The 19,887-nt window shown below is 45.7% G+C and overlaps 8 non-coding genes across 8 annotated transcripts; all 8 read left to right on the top strand.

Annotated features, from left to right (window-relative positions):
* Nucleotides 1-1,821: 1,821 nt before the first annotated feature.
* Nucleotides 1,822-2,012, top strand: LOC130337728 (U2 spliceosomal RNA). Its single transcript, XR_008878566.1, has one exon. It is a non-coding gene; the product is annotated as a U2 spliceosomal RNA (small nuclear RNA).
* A 2,094-nt stretch (nt 2,013-4,106) lies between these two features.
* On the top strand, nt 4,107-4,297 carry LOC130337726 (U2 spliceosomal RNA). Its single transcript, XR_008878565.1, has one exon. It is a non-coding gene; the product is annotated as a U2 spliceosomal RNA (small nuclear RNA).
* Nucleotides 4,298-6,385: 2,088 nt separating this feature from the next.
* LOC130337725 (U2 spliceosomal RNA) lies at nt 6,386-6,576 on the top strand. The gene has a single exon (XR_008878564.1). It is a non-coding gene; the product is annotated as a U2 spliceosomal RNA (small nuclear RNA).
* A 2,092-nt stretch (nt 6,577-8,668) lies between these two features.
* Nucleotides 8,669-8,859, top strand: LOC130337724 (U2 spliceosomal RNA). The gene has a single exon (XR_008878563.1). It is a non-coding gene; the product is annotated as a U2 spliceosomal RNA (small nuclear RNA).
* Nucleotides 8,860-10,941: 2,082 nt separating this feature from the next.
* Nucleotides 10,942-11,132, top strand: LOC130337722 (U2 spliceosomal RNA). Its single transcript, XR_008878561.1, has one exon. It is a non-coding gene; the product is annotated as a U2 spliceosomal RNA (small nuclear RNA).
* Nucleotides 11,133-13,216: 2,084 nt separating this feature from the next.
* LOC130337721 (U2 spliceosomal RNA) lies at nt 13,217-13,407 on the top strand. The gene has a single exon (XR_008878560.1). It is a non-coding gene; the product is annotated as a U2 spliceosomal RNA (small nuclear RNA).
* A 2,086-nt stretch (nt 13,408-15,493) lies between these two features.
* On the top strand, nt 15,494-15,684 carry LOC130337720 (U2 spliceosomal RNA). Its single transcript, XR_008878559.1, has one exon. It is a non-coding gene; the product is annotated as a U2 spliceosomal RNA (small nuclear RNA).
* A 2,100-nt stretch (nt 15,685-17,784) lies between these two features.
* LOC130337719 (U2 spliceosomal RNA) lies at nt 17,785-17,975 on the top strand. Its single transcript, XR_008878558.1, has one exon. It is a non-coding gene; the product is annotated as a U2 spliceosomal RNA (small nuclear RNA).
* Nucleotides 17,976-19,887: the final 1,912 nt, after the last annotated feature.

Raw genomic sequence — 19,887 nt, 5'->3', positions numbered from 1 at the left:
ATAGGCAGCTGCCTTGATAGCGGGTGGGTGCTGAATGTTCCTAATTGACAAAATAAGATTAATGCTTATGAAGAAATATAAAATCTCATCCCTTCCCCAATATCGCGCCACACCCCTACCCCTTAATTCCCTGGTTGAACTTGATGGACATATGTCTTTTTTCGACCGTACTAACTATGTAACTATGTAACATAACATGGGGGGGGGTCTCCTGGCTGTTCACACAGGTGTGTCATTGCTGTACATTGACCATGCATTGCTTCTGTGGTATTGCAAAGGCAAAGACAAATGCTTCCAGCCATCCATTGCACTAATGGATTGGTCATCAGCTGGCTGTCTATGTCCCGCATCAATATAGACCAAAGTACAGAGGGTTAGGCTATGCTATTGTGCACCTACCTGATGCATCAGAAGGTGCGAGGCCCTTGCTAAATTCTGTGCACAGACTTTGAGATCTATACTTTAGACTGTATCTAAACCTGCTCCAACATGGACTGACATTCTGGCCTACTTTCAGCCGATGCGACTTGTCTGTCGCTGAACAGTCGCTTTTTATGTATTCAGCACCTATGTATAATGTTGTAAAAATGCTCTAGAAGCTAAAGTCGCAGAAATGTCACACATATTTGGCCTGCAACTTTCTGTGCGACAAATTCAGACAGGAAAAATCAGTATAAATCCTTAGAAAATTATCCCCCAGTGTCTCCATCTGCTGGCGGTATTGAATAAGCATTGCTGCACTGATGGGGTATGCATTAGACGAAAAAAAAGAAGAAAAAGAAGAATAATACGCCCAGAAAAGAGGCGAAAAGGAGAAAAACGTAAAAAAACGTGAAAAAAAAGTAAGAGGAAGAGAAGGGAAAAAAAGGTGGAAATGGGTTTAAAAGTGATTTCGGCGGAGAAATATATATATATATATATATATATATATATATATATATATATATACGCGCACACACACACATATATATAAACGTATTCTCCGTTGAGATATTGCAGCCGCTGCTGTGTCCAGGCCCAGGAGCCTTAGCACTGTGCTGTGATGTCACTCAATACCACTGACATCACTAGGTGTAAACAACATCTCTCCTTTGCTGTGTATGTGACTATGGAGCTGTTTGGTGATGTCGTCTATTATGGCCTTCATAGAAGCAACAGGAGATTGTTGCATCCATCTAGAACCCTCAGAACTACAGTGCTATGATGTCACTCACTTCCACAGGCCTTGCAGAGTGTAAACAACAACAACCCAGCTTTGTTGTGTATGTAACCATAGGGATTTGTGATGTCACCTAGAACCTTCACAGCAGCGACAGCTTTATGAGGAGCATCAGCACTGCTCTGCCTGAGCAGAACCATCACCGCCATAGGTTGTCAAATAACCCGGATTTAACCCACACAGGTAAGTCCAATGGGGTGCAGGCATGTCCTCTATGCTTACAGCTTCCCGTGGGTGTTGGTTTGATACCGTTTGGGGACAGCCAAGGAGGCATCTGCAGGCAACAAAGGTAGGTGTGTGCTTGTGTGTGTGTTTCCTATGCAGATCCTAAGCCCAGTGTCACATGCAAGTAGGAGGAGTAAGAAGGGTTCCTGGCAAATCCGGGTTATGGATTGCATTTAAAAAGGCCCCGTGGGAGTGCAATGGGCCCCTGTCTTGCTGCTTAGCAATAATGGTATGGGTTTAGGTTCTGCTGTGTGTACTGGTGGTTGACTGCCCCCCAGCCCAGAGTGTGCATGGAAAATTGTCTGGCAGCCTCCCTGACAGCAAGCAGTGATAGTGCCCATGAAGGGGACCTTGTTGGGCCCGCCCCTTTCACGGTTATCGCTTCTCGGCCTTTTGGCTAAGATCAAGTGTAGTATCTGTTCTTATCAGTTTAATATCTGATACGTCCCCTATCTGGGGACCATATATTAAATGGATTTTTGAGAACGGGGGCCGATTTCGAAGCTTGCTTCCGTCGCCCTATGCATTGACCCGATATGGCAGTATCTTCGGGTACAGTGCACCACCCCCTTACAGGGTTAAAAAGAAAGATTCCTACTTTCATTGCTACCTGCTTGCTGGCTAGCCAGCTAGCCAGCCCTGTGGGCCTTGCTGCTGCTGCTGCAGCCAAAAAACAAAAGGTGGTGCTGCTGCTGCTTCTGCTGCTTCTGCTTCTGCTTGTGTCTGGCCGCTGTTGGAGCGTCCAGGCACAGGACTTCTGCTGCTGCTGACTAAATGGCCTCCTTAATTGGATCATTTGAGTAGCCAGCACACCTGTGCAGGTAGGGCATGACATGATAGGCAGCTGCCTTGATAGCGGGTGGGTGCTGAATGTTCCTAATTGACAAAATAAGATTAATGCTTATGAAGAAATATAAAATCTCATCCCTTCCCCAATATCGCGCCACACCCCTACCCCTTAATTCCCTGGTTGAACTTGATGGACATATGTCTTTTTTCGACCGTACTAACTATGTAACTATGTAACATAACATGGGGGGGGTCTCCTGGCTGTTCACACAGGTGTGTCATTGCTGTACATTGACCATGCATTGCTTCTGTGGTATTGCAAAGGCAAAGACAAATGCTTCCAGCCATCCATTGCACTAATGGATTGGTCATCAGCTGGCTGTCTATGTCCCGCATCAATATAGACCAAAGTACAGAGGGTTAGGCTATGCTATTGTGCACCTACCTGATGCATCAGAAGGTGTGAGGCCCTTGCTAAATTCTGTGCACAGACTTTGAGATCTATACTTTAGACTGTATCTAAACCTGCTCCAACATGGACTGACATTCTGGCCTACTTTCAGCCGATGCGACTTGTCTGTCGCTGAACAGTCGCTTTTTATGTATTCAGCACCTATGTATAATGTTGTAAAAATGCTCTAGAAGCTAAAGTCGCAGAAATGTCACACATATTTGGCCTGCAACTTTCTGTGCGACAAATTCAGACAGGAAAAATCAGTATAAATCCTTAGAAAATTATCCCCCAGTGTCTCCATCTGCTGGCGGTATTGAATAAGCATTGCTGCACTGATGGGGTATGCATTAGACGAAAAAAAAGAAGAAAAAGAAGAATAATACGCCCAGAAAAGAGGCGAAAAGGAGAAAAACGTAAAAAAACGTGAAAAAAAAGTAAGAGGAAGAGAAGGGAAAAAAAGGTGGAAATGGGTTTAAAAGTGATTTCGGCGGAGAAATATATATATATATATATATATATATATATATATATATATATATATATATACGCGCACACACACACATATATATAAACGTATTCTCCGTTGAGATATTGCAGCCGCTGCTGTGTCCAGGCCCAGGAGCCTTAGCACTGTGCTGTGATGTCACTCAATACCACTGACATCACTAGGTGTAAACAACATCTCTCCTTTGCTGTGTATGTGACTATGGAGCTGTTTGGTGATGTCGTCTATTATGGCCTTCATAGAAGCAACAGGAGATTGTTGCATCCATCTAGAACCCTCAGAACTACAGTGCTATGATGTCACTCACTTCCACAGGCCTTGCAGAGTGTAAACAACAACAACCCAGCTTTGTTGTGTATGTAACCATAGGGATTTGTGATGTCACCTAGAACCTTCACAGCAGCGACAGCTTTATGAGGAGCATCAGCACTGCTCTGCCTGAGCAGAACCATCACCGCCATAGGTTGTCAAATAACCCGGATTTAACCCACACAGGTAAGTCCAATGGGGTGCAGGCATGTCCTCTATGCTTACAGCTTCCCGTGGGTGTTGGTTTGATACCGTTTGGGGACAGCCAAGGAGGCATCTGCAGGCAACAAAGGTAGGTGTGTGCTTGTGTGTGTGTTTCCTATGCAGATCCTAAGCCCAGTGTCACATGCAAGTAGGAGGAGTAAGAAGGGTTCCTGGCAAATCCGGGTTATGGATTGCATTTAAAAAGGCCCCGTGGGAGTGCAATGGGCCCCTGTCTTGCTGCTTAGCAATAATGGTATGGGTTTAGGTTCTGCTGTGTGTACTGGTGGTTGACTGCCCCCCAGCCCAGAGTGTGCATGGAAAATTGTCTGGCAGCCTCCCTGACAGCAAGCAGTGATAGTGCCCATGAAGGGGACCTTGTTGGGCCCGCCCCTTTCACGGTTATCGCTTCTCGGCCTTTTGGCTAAGATCAAGTGTAGTATCTGTTCTTATCAGTTTAATATCTGATACGTCCCCTATCTGGGGACCATATATTAAATGGATTTTTGAGAACGGGGGCCGATTTCGAAGCTTGCTTCCGTCGCCCTATGCATTGACCCGATATGGCAGTATCTTCGGGTACAGTGCACCACCCCCTTACAGGGTTAAAAAGAAAGATTCCTACTTTCATTGCTACCTGCTTGCTGGCTAGCCAGCTAGCCAGCCCTGTGGGCCTTGCTGCTGCTGCTGCAGCCAAAAAACAAAAGGTGGTGCTGCTGCTGCTTCTGCTGCTTCTGCTTCTGCTTGTGTCTGGCCGCTGTTGGAGCGTCCAGGCACAGGACTTCTGCTGCTGCTGACTAAATGGCCTCCTTAATTGGATCATTTGAGTAGCCAGCACACCTGTGCAGGTAGGGCATGACATGATAGGCAGCTGCCTTGATAGCGGGTGGGTGCTGAATGTTCCTAATTGACAAAATAAGATTAATGCTTATGAAGAAATATAAAATCTCATCCCTTCCCCAATATCGCGCCACACCCCTACCCCTTAATTCCCTGGTTGAACTTGATGGACATATGTCTTTTTTCGACCGTACTAACTATGTAACTATGTAACATAACATGGGGGGGGTCTCCTGGCTGTTCACACAGGTGTGTCATTGCTGTACATTGACCATGCATTGCTTCTGTGGTATTGCAAAGGCAAAGACAAATGCTTCCAGCCATCCATTGCACTAATGGATTGGTCATCAGCTGGCTGTCTATGTCCCGCATCAATATAGACCAAAGTACAGAGGGTTAGGCTATGCTATTGTGCACCTACCTGATGCATCAGAAGGTGCGAGGCCCTTGCTAAATTCTGTGCACAGACTTTGAGATCTATACTTTAGACTGTATCTAAACCTGCTCCAACATGGACTGACATTCTGGCCTACTTTCAGCCGATGCGACTTGTCTGTCGCTGAACAGTCGCTTTTTATGTATTCAGCACCTATGTATAATGTTGTAAAAATGCTCTAGAAGCTAAAGTCGCAGAAATGTCACACATATTTGGCCTGCAACTTTCTGTGCGACAAATTCAGACAGGAAAAATCAGTATAAATCCTTAGAAAATTATCCCCCAGTGTCTCCATCTGCTGGCGGTATTGAATAAGCATTGCTGCACTGATGGGGTATGCATTAGACGAAAAAAAAGAAGAAAAAGAAGAATAATACGCCCAGAAAAGAGGCGAAAAGGAGAAAAACGTAAAAAAACGTGAAAAAAAAGTAAGAGGAAGAGAAGGGAAAAAAAGGTGGAAATGGGTTTAAAAGTGATTTCGGCGGAGAAATATATATATATATATATATATATATATATATATATATATATATACGCGCACACACACACATATATATAAACGTATTCTCCGTTGAGATATTGCAGCCGCTGCTGTGTCCAGGCCCAGGAGCCTTAGCACTGTGCTGTGATGTCACTCAATACCACTGACATCACTAGGTGTAAACAACATCTCTCCTTTGCTGTGTATGTGACTATGGAGCTGTTTGGTGATGTCGTCTATTATGGCCTTCATAGAAGCAACAGGAGATTGTTGCATCCATCTAGAACCCTCAGAACTACAGTGCTATGATGTCACTCACTTCCACAGGCCTTGCAGAGTGTAAACAACAACAACCCAGCTTTGTTGTGTATGTAACCATAGGGATTTGTGATGTCACCTAGAACCTTCACAGCAGCGACAGCTTTATGAGGAGCATCAGCACTGCTCTGCCTGAGCAGAACCATCACCGCCATAGGTTGTCAAATAACCCGGATTTAACCCACACAGGTAAGTCCAATGGGGTGCAGGCATGTCCTCTATGCTTACAGCTTCCCGTGGGTGTTGGTTTGATACCGTTTGGGGACAGCCAAGGAGGCATCTGCAGGCAACAAAGGTAGGTGTGTGCTTGTGTGTGTGTTTCCTATGCAGATCCTAAGCCCAGTGTCACATGCAAGTAGGAGGAGTAAGAAGGGTTCCTGGCAAATCCGGGTTATGGATTGCATTTAAAAAGGCCCCGTGGGAGTGCAATGGGCCCCTGTCTTGCTGCTTAGCAATAATGGTATGGGTTTAGGTTCTGCTGTGTGTACTGGTGGTTGACTGCCCCCCAGCCCAGAGTGTGCATGGAAAATTGTCTGGCAGCCTCCCTGACAGCAAGCAGTGATAGTGCCCATGAAGGGGACCTTGTTGGGCCCGCCCCTTTCACGGTTATCGCTTCTCGGCCTTTTGGCTAAGATCAAGTGTAGTATCTGTTCTTATCAGTTTAATATCTGATACGTCCCCTATCTGGGGACCATATATTAAATGGATTTTTGAGAACGGGGGCCGATTTCGAAGCTTGCTTCCGTCGCCCTATGCATTGACCCGATATGGCAGTATCTTCGGGTACAGTGCACCACCCCCTTACAGGGTTAAAAAGAAAGATTCCTACTTTCATTGCTACCTGCTTGCTGGCTAGCCAGCTAGCCAGCCCTGTGGGCCTTGCTGCTGCTGCTGCAGCCAAAAAACAAAAGGTGGTGCTGCTGCTGCTTCTGCTGCTTCTGCTTCTGCTTGTGTCTGGCCGCTGTTGGAGCGTCCAGGCACAGGACTTCTGCTGCTGCTGACTAAATGGCCTCCTTAATTGGATCATTTGAGTAGCCAGCACACCTGTGCAGGTAGGGCATGACATGATAGGCAGCTGCCTTGATAGCGGGTGGGTGCTGAATGTTCCTAATTGACAAAATAAGATTAATGCTTATGAAGAAATATAAAATCTCATCCCTTCCCCAATATCGCGCCACACCCCTACCCCTTAATTCCCTGGTTGAACTTGATGGACATATGTCTTTTTTCGACCGTACTAACTATGTAACTATGTAACATAACATGGGGGGGGTCTCCTGGCTGTTCACACAGGTGTGTCATTGCTGTACATTGACCATGCATTGCTTCTGTGGTATTGCAAAGGCAAAGACAAATGCTTCCAGCCATCCATTGCACTAATGGATTGGTCATCAGCTGGCTGTCTATGTCCCGCATCAATATAGACCAAAGTACAGAGGGTTAGGCTATGCTATTGTGCACCTACCTGATGCATCAGAAGGTGCAAGGCCCTTGCTAAATTCTGTGCACAGACTTTGAGATCTATACTTTAGACTGTATCTAAACCTGCTCCAACATGGACTGACATTCTGGCCTACTTTCAGCCGATGCGACTTGTCTGCCGCTGAACAGTCGCTTTTTATGTATTCAGCACCTATGTATAATGTTGTAAAAATGCTCTAGAAGCTAAAGTCGCAGAAATGTCACACATATTTGGCCTGCAACTTTCTGTGCGACAAATTCAGACAGGAAAAATCAGTATAAATCCTTAGAAAATTATCCCCCAGTGTCTCCATCTGCTGGCGGTATTGAATAAGCATTGCTGCACTGATGGGGTATGCATTAGACGAAAAAAAAGAAGAAAAAGAAGAATAATACGCCCAGAAAAGAGGCGAAAAGGAGAAAAACGTAAAAAAACGTGAAAAAAAAGTAAGAGGAAGAGAAGGGAAAAAAAGGTGGAAATGGGTTTAAAAGTGATTTCGGCGGAGAAATATATATATATATATATATATATATATATATATATATATATATATATACGCGCACACACACACATATATATAAACGTATTCTCCGTTGAGATATTGCAGCCGCTGCTGTGTCCAGGCCCAGGAGCCTTAGCACTGTGCTGTGATGTCACTCAATACCACTGACATCACTAGGTGTAAACAACATCTCTCCTTTGCTGTGTATGTGACTATGGAGCTGTTTGGTGATGTCGTCTATTATGGCCTTCATAGAAGCAACAGGAGATTGTTGCATCCATCTAGAACCCTCAGAACTACAGTGCTATGATGTCACTCACTTCCACAGGCCTTGCAGAGTGTAAACAACAACAACCCAGCTTTGTTGTGTATGTAACCATAGGGATTTGTGATGTCACCTAGAACCTTCACAGCAGCGACAGCTTTATGAGGAGCATCAGCACTGCTCTGCCTGAGCAGAACCATCACCGCCATAGGTTGTCAAATAACCCGGATTTAACCCACACAGGTAAGTCCAATGGGGTGCAGGCATGTCCTCTATGCTTACAGCTTCCCGTGGGTGTTGGTTTGATACCGTTTGGGGACAGCCAAGGAGGCATCTGCAGGCAACAAAGGTAGGTGTGTGCTTGTGTGTGTGTTTCCTATGCAGATCCTAAGCCCAGTGTCACATGCAAGTAGGAGGAGTAAGAAGGGTTCCTGGCAAATCCGGGTTATGGATTGCATTTAAAAAGGCCCCGTGGGAGTGCAATGGGCCCCTGTCTTGCTGCTTAGCAATAATGGTATGGGTTTAGGTTCTGCTGTGTGTACTGGTGGTTGACTGCCCCCCAGCCCAGAGTGTGCATGGAAAATTGTCTGGCAGCCTCCCTGACAGCAAGCAGTGATAGTGCCCATGAAGGGGACCTTGTTGGGCCCGCCCCTTTCACGGTTATCGCTTCTCGGCCTTTTGGCTAAGATCAAGTGTAGTATCTGTTCTTATCAGTTTAATATCTGATACGTCCCCTATCTGGGGACCATATATTAAATGGATTTTTGAGAACGGGGGCCGATTTCGAAGCTTGCTTCCGTCGCCCTATGCATTGACCCGATATGGCAGTATCTTCGGGTACAGTGCACCACCCCCTTACAGGGTTAAAAAGAAAGATTCCTACTTTCATTGCTACCTGCTTGCTGGCTAGCCAGCTAGCCAGCCCTGTGGGCCTTGCTGCTGCTGCTGCAGCCAAAAAACAAAAGGTGGTGCTGCTGCTGCTTCTGCTGCTTCTGCTTCTGCTTGTGTCTGGCCGCTGTTGGAGCGTCCAGGCACAGGACTTCTGCTGCTGCTGACTAAATGGCCTCCTTAATTGGATCATTTGAGTAGCCAGCACACCTGTGCAGGTAGGGCATGACATGATAGGCAGCTGCCTTGATAGCGGGTGGGTGCTGAATGTTCCTAATTGACAAAATAAGATTAATGCTTATGAAGAAATATAAAATCTCATCCCTTCCCCAATATCGCGCCACACCCCTACCCCTTAATTCCCTGGTTGAACTTGATGGACATATGTCTTTTTTCGACCGTACTAACTATGTAACTATGTAACATAACATGGGGGGGGTCTCCTGGCTGTTCACACAGGTGTGTCATTGCTGTACATTGACCATGCATTGCTTCTGTGGTATTGCAAAGGCAAAGACAAATGCTTCCAGCCATCCATTGCACTAATGGATTGGTCATCAGCTGGCTGTCTATGTCCCGCATCAATATAGACCAAAGTACAGAGGGTTAGGCTATGCTATTGTGCACCTACCTGATGCATCAGAAGGTGCGAGGCCCTTGCTAAATTCTGTGCACAGACTTTGAGATCTATACTTTAGACTGTATCTAAACCTGCTCCAACATGGACTGACATTCTGGCCTACTTTCAGCCGATGCGACTTGTCTGTCGCTGAACAGTCGCTTTTTATGTATTCAGCACCTATGTATAATGTTGTAAAAATGCTCTAGAAGCTAAAGTCGCAGAAATGTCACACATATTTGGCCTGCAACTTTCTGTGCGACAAATTCAGACAGGAAAAATCAGTATAAATCCTTAGAAAATTATCCCCCAGTGTCTCCATCTGCTGGCGGTATTGAATAAGCATTGCTGCACTGATGGGGTATGCATTAGACGAAAAAAAAGAAGAAAAAGAAGAATAATACGCCCAGAAAAGAGGCGAAAAGGAGAAAAACGTAAAAAAACGTGAAAAAAAAGTAAGAGGAAGAGAAGGGAAAAAAAGGTGGAAATGGGTTTAAAAGTGATTTCGGCGGAGAAATATATATATATATATATATATATATATATATATATATACGCGCACACACACACATATATATAAACGTATTCTCCGTTGAGATATTGCAGCCGCTGCTGTGTCCAGGCCCAGGAGCCTTAGCACTGTGCTGTGATGTCACTCAATACCACTGACATCACTAGGTGTAAACAACATCTCTCCTTTGCTGTGTATGTGACTATGGAGCTGTTTGGTGATGTCGTCTATTATGGCCTTCATAGAAGCAACAGGAGATTGTTGCATCCATCTAGAACCCTCAGAACTACAGTGCTATGATGTCACTCACTTCCACAGGCCTTGCAGAGTGTAAACAACAACAACCCAGCTTTGTTGTGTATGTAACCATAGGGATTTGTGATGTCACCTAGAACCTTCACAGCAGCGACAGCTTTATGAGGAGCATCAGCACTGCTCTGCCTGAGCAGAACCATCACCGCCATAGGTTGTCAAATAACCCGGATTTAACCCACACAGGTAAGTCCAATGGGGTGCAGGCATGTCCTCTATGCTTACAGCTTCCCGTGGGTGTTGGTTTGATACCGTTTGGGGGCAGCCAAGGAGGCATCTGCAGGCAACAAAGGTAGGTGTGTGCTTGTGTGTGTGTTTCCTATGCAGATCCTAAGCCCAGTGTCACATGCAAGTAGGAGGAGTAAGAAGGGTTCCTGGCAAATCCGGGTTATGGATTGCATTTAAAAAGGCCCCGTGGGAGTGCAATGGGCCCCTGTCTTGCTGCTTAGCAATAATGGTATGGGTTTAGGTTCTGCTGTGTGTACTGGTGGTTGACTGCCCCCCAGCCCAGAGTGTGCATGGAAAATTGTCTGGCAGCCTCCCTGACAGCAAGCAGTGATAGTGCCCATGAAGGGGACCTTGTTGGGCCCGCCCCTTTCACGGTTATCGCTTCTCGGCCTTTTGGCTAAGATCAAGTGTAGTATCTGTTCTTATCAGTTTAATATCTGATACGTCCCCTATCTGGGGACCATATATTAAATGGATTTTTGAGAACGGGGGCCGATTTCGAAGCTTGCTTCCGTCGCCCTATGCATTGACCCGATATGGCAGTATCTTCGGGTACAGTGCACCACCCCCTTACAGGGTTAAAAAGAAAGATTCCTACTTTCATTGCTACCTGCTTGCTGGCTAGCCAGCTAGCCAGCCCTGTGGGCCTTGCTGCTGCTGCTGCAGCCAAAAAACAAAAGGTGGTGCTGCTGCTGCTTCTGCTGCTTCTGCTTCTGCTTCTGCTTGTGTCTGGCCGCTGTTGGAGCGTCCAGGCACAGGACTTCTGCTGCTGCTGACTAAATGGCCTCCTTAATTGGATCATTTGAGTAGCCAGCACACCTGTGCAGGTAGGGCATGACATGATAGGCAGCTGCCTTGATAGCGGGTGGGTGCTGAATGTTCCTAATTGACAAAATAAGATTAATGCTTATGAAGAAATATAAAATCTCATCCCTTCCCCAATATCGCGCCACACCCCTACCCCTTAATTCCCTGGTTGAACTTGATGGACATATGTCTTTTTTCGACCGTACTAACTATGTAACTATGTAACATAACATGGGGGGGGTCTCCTGGCTGTTCACACAGGTGTGTCATTGCTGTACATTGACCATGCATTGCTTCTGTGGTATTGCAAAGGCAAAGACAAATGCTTCCAGCCATCCATTGCACTAATGGATTGGTCATCAGCTGGCTGTCTATGTCCCGCATCAATATAGACCAAAGTACAGAGGGTTAGGCTATGCTATTGTGCACCTACCTGATGCATCAGAAGGTGCGAGGCCCTTGCTAAATTCTGTGCACAGACTTTGAGATCTATACTTTAGACTGTATCTAAACCTGCTCCAACATGGACTGACATTCTGGCCTACTTTCAGCCGATGCGACTTGTCTGCCGCTGAACAGTCGCTTTTTATGTATTCAGCACCTATGTATAATGTTGTAAAAATGCTCTAGAAGCTAAAGTCGCAGAAATGTCACACATATTTGGCCTGCAACTTTCTGTGCGACAAATTCAGACAGGAAAAATCAGTATAAATCCTTAGAAAATTATCCCCCAGTGTCTCCATCTGCTGGCGGTATTGAATAAGCATTGCTGCACTGATGGGGTATGCATTAGACGAAAAAAAAGAAGAAAAAGAAGAATAATACGCCCAGAAAAGAGGCGAAAAGGAGAAAAACGTAAAAAAACGTGAAAAAAAAGTAAGAGGAAGAGAAGGGAAAAAAAGGTGGAAATGGGTTTAAAAGTGATTTCGGCGGAGAAATATATATATATATATATATATATATATATATATACGCGCACACACACACATATATATAAACGTATTCTCCGTTGAGATATTGCAGCCGCTGCTGTGTCCAGGCCCAGGAGCCTTAGCACTGTGCTGTGATGTCACTCAATACCACTGACATCACTAGGTGTAAACAACATCTCTCCTTTGCTGTGTATGTGACTATGGAGCTGTTTGGTGATGTCGTCTATTATGGCCTTCATAGAAGCAACAGGAGATTGTTGCATCCATCTAGAACCCTCAGAACTACAGTGCTATGATGTCACTCACTTCCACAGGCCTTGCAGAGTGTAAACAACAACAACCCAGCTTTGTTGTGTATGTAACCATAGGGATTTGTGATGTCACCTAGAACCTTCACAGCAGCGACAGCTTTATGAGGAGCATCAGCACTGCTCTGCCTGAGCAGAACCATCACCGCCATAGGTTGTCAAATAACCCGGATTTAACCCACACAGGTAAGTCCAATGGGGTGCAGGCATGTCCTCTATGCTTACAGCTTCCCGTGGGTGTTGGTTTGATACCGTTTGGGGACAGCCAAGGAGGCATCTGCAGGCAACAAAGGTAGGTGTGTGCTTGTGTGTGTGTTTCCTATGCAGATCCTAAGCCCAGTGTCACATGCAAGTAGGAGGAGTAAGAAGGGTTCCTGGCAAATCCGGGTTATGGATTGCATTTAAAAAGGCCCCGTGGGAGTGCAATGGGCCCCTGTCTTGCTGCTTAGCAATAATGGTATGGGTTTAGGTTCTGCTGTGTGTACTGGTGGTTGACTGCCCCCCAGCCCAGAGTGTGCATGGAAAATTGTCTGGCAGCCTCCCTGACAGCAAGCAGTGATAGTGCCCATGAAGGGGACCTTGTTGGGCCCGCCCCTTTCACGGTTATCGCTTCTCGGCCTTTTGGCTAAGATCAAGTGTAGTATCTGTTCTTATCAGTTTAATATCTGATACGTCCCCTATCTGGGGACCATATATTAAATGGATTTTTGAGAACGGGGGCCGATTTCGAAGCTTGCTTCCGTCGCCCTATGCATTGACCCGATATGGCAGTATCTTCGGGTACAGTGCACCACCCCCTTACAGGGTTAAAAAGAAAGATTCCTACTTTCATTGCTACCTGCTTGCTGGCTAGCCAGCTAGCCAGCCCTGTGGGCCTTGCTGCTGCTGCTGCAGCCAAAAAACAAAAGGTGGTGCTGCTGCTGCTTCTGCTGCTTCTGCTTCTGCTTGTGTCTGGCCGCTGTTGGAGCGTCCAGGCACAGGACTTCTGCTGCTGCTGACTAAATGGCCTCCTTAATTGGATCATTTGAGTAGCCAGCACACCTGTGCAGGTAGGGCATGACATGATAGGCAGCTGCCTTGATAGCGGGTGGGTGCTGAATGTTCCTAATTGACAAAATAAGATTAATGCTTATGAAGAAATATAAAATCTCATCCCTTCCCCAATATCGCGCCACACCCCTACCCCTTAATTCCCTGGTTGAACTTGATGGACATATGTCTTTTTTCGACCGTACTAACTATGTAACTATGTAACATAACATGGGGGGGGTCTCCTGGCTGTTCACACAGGTGTGTCATTGCTGTACATTGACCATGCATTGCTTCTGTGGTATTGCAAAGGCAAAGACAAATGCTTCCAGCCATCCATTGCACTAATGGATTGGTCATCAGCTGGCTGTCTATGTCCCGCATCAATATAGACCAAAGTACAGAGGGTTAGGCTATGCTATTGTGCACCTACCTGATGCATCAGAAGGTGCGAGGCCCTTGCTAAATTCTGTGCACAGACTTTGAGATCTATACTTTAGACTGTATCTAAACCTGCTCCAACATGGACTGACATTCTGGCCTACTTTCAGCCGATGCGACTTGTCTGCCGCTGAACAGTCGCTTTTTATGTATTCAGCACCTATGTATAATGTTGTAAAAATGCTCTAGAAGCTAAAGTCGCAGAAATGTCACACATATTTGGCCTGCAACTTTCTGTGCGACAAATTCAGACAGGAAAAATCAGTATAAATCCTTAGAAAATTATCCCCCAGTGTCTCCATCTGCTGGCGGTATTGAATAAGCATTGCTGCACTGATGGGGTATGCATTAGACGAAAAAAAAGAAGAAAAAGAAGAATAATACGCCCAGAAAAGAGGCGAAAAGGAGAAAAACGTAAAAAAACGTGAAAAAAAAGTAAGAGGAAGAGAAGGGAAAAAAAGGTGGAAATGGGTTTAAAAGTGATTTCGGCGGAGAAATATATATATATATATATATATATATATATATATATATATATACGCGCACACACACACATATATATAAACGTATTCTCCGTTGAGATATTGCAGCCGCTGCTGTGTCCAGGCCCAGGAGCCTTAGCACTGTGCTGTGATGTCACTCAATACCACTGACATCACTAGGTGTAAACAACATCTCTCCTTTGCTGTGTATGTGACTATGGAGCTGTTTGGTGATGTCGTCTATTATGGCCTTCATAGAAGCAACAGGAGATTGTTGCATCCATCTAGAACCCTCAGAACTACAGTGCTATGATGTCACTCACTTCCACAGGCCTTGCAGAGTGTAAACAACAACAACCCAGCTTTGTTGTGTATGTAACCATAGGGATTTGTGATGTCACCTAGAACCTTCACAGCAGCGACAGCTTTATGAGGAGCATCAGCACTGCTCTGCCTGAGCAGAACCATCACCGCCATAGGTTGTCAAATAACCCGGATTTAACCCACACAGGTAAGTCCAATGGGGTGCAGGCATGTCCTCTATGCTTACAACTTCCCGTGGGTGTTGGTTTGATACCGTTTGGGGACAGCCAAGGAGGCATCTGCAGGCAACAAAGGTAGGTGTGTGCTTGTGTGTGTGTTTCCTATGCAGATCCTAAGCCCAGTGTCACATGCAAGTAGGAGGAGTAAGAAGGGTTCCTGGCAAATCCGGGTTATGGATTGCATTTAAAAAGGCCCCGTGGGAGTGCAATGGGCCCCTGTCTTGCTGCTTAGCAATAATGGTATGGGTTTAGGTTCTGCTGTGTGTACTGGTGGTTGACTGCCCCCCAGCCCAGAGTGTGCATGGAAAATTGTCTGGCAGCCTCCCTGACAGCAAGCAGTGATAGTGCCCATGAAGGGGACCTTGTTGGGCCCGCCCCTTTCACGGTTATCGCTTCTCGGCCTTTTGGCTAAGATCAAGTGTAGTATCTGTTCTTATCAGTTTAATATCTGATACGTCCCCTATCTGGGGACCATATATTAAATGGATTTTTGAGAACGGGGGCCGATTTCGAAGCTTGCTTCCGTCGCCCTATGCATTGACCCGATATGGCAGTATCTTCGGGTACAGTGCACCACCCCCTTACAGGGTTAAAAAGAAAGATTCCTACTTTCATTGCTACCTGCTTGCTGGCTAGCCAGCTAGCCAGCCCTGTGGGCCTTGCTGCTGCTGCTGCAGCCAAAAAACAAAAGGTGGTGCTGCTGCTGCTTCTGCTGCTTCTGCTTCTGCTTGTGTCTGGCCGCTGTTGGAGCGTCCAGGCACAGGACTTCTGCTGCTGCTGACTAAATGGCCTCCTTAATTGGATCATTTGAGTAGCCAGCACACCTGTGCAGGTAGGGCATGACATGATAGGCAGCTGCCTTGATAGCGGGTGGGTGCTGAATGTTCCTAATTGACAAAATAAGATTAATGCTTATGAAGAAATATAAAATCTCATCCCTTCCCCAATATCGCGCCACACCCCTACCCCTTAATTCCCTGGTTGAACTTGATGGACATATGTCTTTTTTCGACCGTACTAACTATGTAACTATGTAACATAACATGGGGGGGGTCTCCTGGCTGTTCACACAGGTGTGTCATTGCTGTACATTGACCATGCATTGCTTCTGTGGTATTGCAAAGGCAAAGACAAATGCTTCCAGCCATCCATTGCACTAATGGATTGGTCATCAGCTGGCTGTCTATGTCCCGCATCAATATAGACCAAAGTACAGAGGGTTAGGCTATGCTATTGTGCACCTACCTGATGCATCAGAAGGTGCGAGGCCCTTGCTAAATTCTGTGCACAGACTTTGAGATCTATACTTTAGACTGTATCTAAACCTGCTCCAACATGGACTGACATTCTGGCCTACTTTCAGCCGATGCGACTTGTCTGTCGCTGAACAGTCGCTTTTTATGTATTCAGCACCTATGTATAATGTTGTAAAAATGCTCTAGAAGCTAAAGTCGCAGAAATGTCACACATATTTGGCCTGCAACTTTCTGTGCGACAAATTCAGACAGGAAAAATCAGTATAAATCCTTAGAAAATTATCCCCCAGTGTCTCCATCTGCTGGCGGTATTGAATAAGCATTGCTGCACTGATGGGGTATGCATTAGACGAAAAAAAAGAAGAAAAAGAAGAATAATACGCCCAGAAAAGAGGCGAAAAGGAGAAAAACGTAAAAAAACGTGAAAAAAAAGTAAGAGGAAGAGAAGGGAAAAAAAGGTGGAAATGGGTTTAAAAGTGATTTCGGCGGAGAAATATATATATATATATATATATATATATATATATATATATATATATATATATATATACGCGCACACACACACATATATATAAACGTATTCTCCGTTGAGATATTGCAGCCGCTGCTGTGTCCAGGCCCAGGAGCCTTAGCACTGTGCTGTGATGTCACTCAATACCACTGACATCACTAGGTGTAAACAACATCTCTCCTTTGCTGTGTATGTGACTATGGAGCTGTTTGGTGATGTCGTCTATTATGGCCTTCATAGAAGCAACAGGAGATTGTTGCATCCATCTAGAACCCTCAGAACTACAGTGCTATGATGTCACTCACTTCCACAGGCCTTGCAGAGTGTAAACAACAACAACCCAGCTTTGTTGTGTATGTAACCATAGGGATTTGTGATGTCACCTAGAACCTTCACAGCAGCGACAGCTTTATGAGGAGCATCAGCACTGCTCTGCCTGAGCAGAATCATCACCGCCATAGGTTGTCAAATAACCCGGATTTAACCCACACAGGAAAGTCCAATGGGGTGCAGGCATGTCCTCTATGCTTACAGCTTCCCGTGGGTGTTGGTTTGATACCGTTTGGGGACAGCCAAGGAGGCATCTGCAGGCAACAAAGGTAGGTGTGTGCTTGTGTGTGTGTTTCCTATGCAGATCCTAAGCCCAGTGTCACATGCAAGTAGGAGGAGTAAGAAGGGTTCCTGGCAAATCCGGGTTATGGATTGCATTTAAAAAGGCCCCGTGGGAGTGCAATGGGCCCCTGTCTTGCTGCTTAGCAATAATGGTATGGGTTTAGGTTCTGCTGTGTGTACTGGTGGTTGACTGCCCCCCAGCCCAGAGTGTGCATGGAAAATTGTCTGGCAGCCTCCCTGACAGCAAGCAGTGATAGTGCCCATGAAGGGGACCTTGTTGGGCCCGCCCCTTTCACGGTTATCGCTTCTCGGCCTTTTGGCTAAGATCAAGTGTAGTATCTGTTCTTATCAGTTTAATATCTGATACGTCCCCTATCTGGGGACCATATATTAAATGGATTTTTGAGAACGGGGGCCGATTTCGAAGCTTGCTTCCGTCGCCCTATGCATTGACCCGATATGGCAGTATCTTCGGGTACAGTGCACCACCCCCTTACAGGGTTAAAAAGAAAGATTCCTACTTTCATTGCTACCTGCTTGCTGGCTAGCCAGCTAGCCAGCCCTGTGGGCCTTGCTGCTGCTGCTGCTGCAGCCAAAAAACAAAAGGTGGTGCTGCTGCTGCTTCTGCTGCTTCTGCTTCTGCTTGTGTCTGGCCGCTGTTGGAGCGTCCAGGCACAGGACTTCTGCTGCTGCTGACTAAATGGCCTCCTTAATTGGATCATTTGAGTAGCCAGCACACCTGTGCAGGTAGGGCATGACATGATAGGCAGCTGCCTTGATAGCGGGTGGGTGCTGAATGTTCCTAATTGACAAAATAAGATTAATGCTTATGAAGAAATATAAAATCTCATCCCTTCCCCAATATCGCGCCACACCCCTACCCCTTAATTCCCTGGTTGAACTTGATGGACATATGTCTTTTTTCGACCGTACTAACTATGTAACTATGTAACATAACATGGGGGGGGTCTCCTGGCTGTTCACACAGGTGTGTCATTGCTGTACATTGACCATGCATTGCTTCTGTGGTATTGCAAAGGCAAAGACAAATGCTTCCAGCCATCCATTGCACTAATGGATTGGTCATCAGCTGGCTGTCTATGTCCCGCATCAATATAGACCAAAGTACAGAGGGTTAGGCTATGCTATTGTGCACCTACCTGATGCATCAGAAGGTGCGAGGCCCTTGCTAAATTCTGTGCACAGACTTTGAGATCTATACTTTAGACTGTATCTAAACCTGCTCCAACATGGACTGACATTCTGGCCTACTTTCAGCCGATGCGACTTGTCTGTCGCTGAACAGTCGCTTTTTATGTATTCAGCACCTATGTATAATGTTGTAAAAATGCTCTAGAAGCTAAAGTCGCAGAAATGTCACACATATTTGGCCTGCAACTTTCTGTGCGACAAATTCAGACAGGAAAAATCAGTATAAATCCTTAGAAAATTATCCCCCAGTGTCTCCATCTGCTGGCGGTATTGAATAAGCATTGCTGCACTGATGGGGTATGCATTAGACGAAAAAAAAGAAGAAAAAGAAGAATAATACGCCCAGAAAAGAGGCGAAAAGGAGAAAAACGTAAAAAAACGTGAAAAAAAAGTAAGAGGAAGAGAAGGGAAAAAAAGGTGGAAATGGGTTTAAAAGTGATTTCGGCGGAGAAATATATATATATATATATATATATATATATATATACGCGCACACACACACATATATATAAACGTATTCTCCGTTGAGATATTGCAGCCGCTGCTGTGTCCAGGCCCAGGAGCCTTAGCACTGTGCTGTGATGTCACTCAATACCACTGACATCACTAGGTGTAAACAACATCTCTCCTTTGCTGTGTATGTGACTATGGAGCTGTTTGGTGATGTCGTCTATTATGGCCTTCATAGAAGCAACAGGAGATTGTTGCATCCATCTAGAACCCTCAGAACTACAGTGCTATGATGTCACTCACTTCCACAGGCCTTGCAGAGTGTAAACAACAACAACCCAGCTTTGTTGTGTATGTAACCATAGGGATTTGTGATGTCACCTAGAACCTTCACAGCAGCGACAGCTTTATGAGGAGCATCAGCACTGCTCTGCCTGAGCAGAACCATCACCGCCATAGGTTGTCAAATAACCCGGATTTAACCCACACAGGTAAGTCCAATGGGGTGCAGGCATGTCCTCTATGCTTACAGCTTCCCGTGGGTGTTGGTTTGATACCGTTTGGGGACAGCCAAGGAGGCATCTGCAGGCAACAAAGGTAGGTGTGTGCTTGTGTGTGTGTTTCCTATGCAGATCCTAAGCCCAGTGTCACATGCAAGTAGGAGGAGTAAGAAGGGTTCCTGGCAAATCCGGGTTATGGATTGCATTTAAAAAGGCCCCGTGGGAGTGCAATGGGCCCCTG

This window comes from Hyla sarda, unplaced genomic scaffold (genome assembly GCF_029499605.1).
Source record: "Hyla sarda isolate aHylSar1 unplaced genomic scaffold, aHylSar1.hap1 scaffold_506, whole genome shotgun sequence".
Taxonomy (NCBI): Eukaryota; Metazoa; Chordata; class Amphibia; order Anura; family Hylidae; genus Hyla; species Hyla sarda.
This window is presented reverse-complemented; position numbering and strand designations above follow the sequence as displayed.